This window comes from Carlito syrichta, unplaced genomic scaffold (genome assembly GCF_000164805.1).
Source record: "Carlito syrichta isolate Samal-C Ts95f unplaced genomic scaffold, Tarsius_syrichta-2.0.1 Scaffold260712, whole genome shotgun sequence".
NCBI lineage: Eukaryota > Metazoa > Chordata > Mammalia > Primates > Tarsiidae > Carlito > Carlito syrichta.
Window position 1 is genome coordinate 68353 of NW_007204808.1, and position 617 is coordinate 68969.

Here is a 617-nt window from a genome sequence, read left to right on the forward strand (position 1 = left end):
CAAAGACATGGACACTAAATAGCATGATGCTAAACAACTCCTGGGTCAATGATGAAATCAAAACAGAGATCAAAAGATACCTGGAAACAAATGAAAATGAAGAAACATCTTACCAAAATCTCTGGGATGCCTTAAAAGCTGTAGTAAGAGGGGAATTTATATCCCTACAAACACACATGAAGAAAATAGAAAGAACACAAATTAACAGCCTAACAAGCCACCTAAGGAAGCTGGAAAAGCAAGACCACAAAAACCCTAATTTCAGCAGAAGAATCCAGATCACCAAAATAAAAGCCCAAATCCAGGACATAGAAGACAAAAAGACAATACAAAAAAATTAATGAAACAAAAAGCTGGTTCTTTGAAAGGATAAACAAGATCAATGGTCCCCTAGCTAGACTGACCAAGAAAAAGAAAGAAAAAACCCAAATAAGCACAATCAGAAACACAAAAGATGAAATCACATCTGACCCTGAAGAAATACAAAAGATCATTAGAACTACTATGTACACTTGTATGGAAACATACTTGAAAACCTCAAGGGAATAGAGGACTTCCTGTCATCACACAACCTGCCTAAGTTGAAACAAGAAGAAATTGAGACCCTAAATAGACCA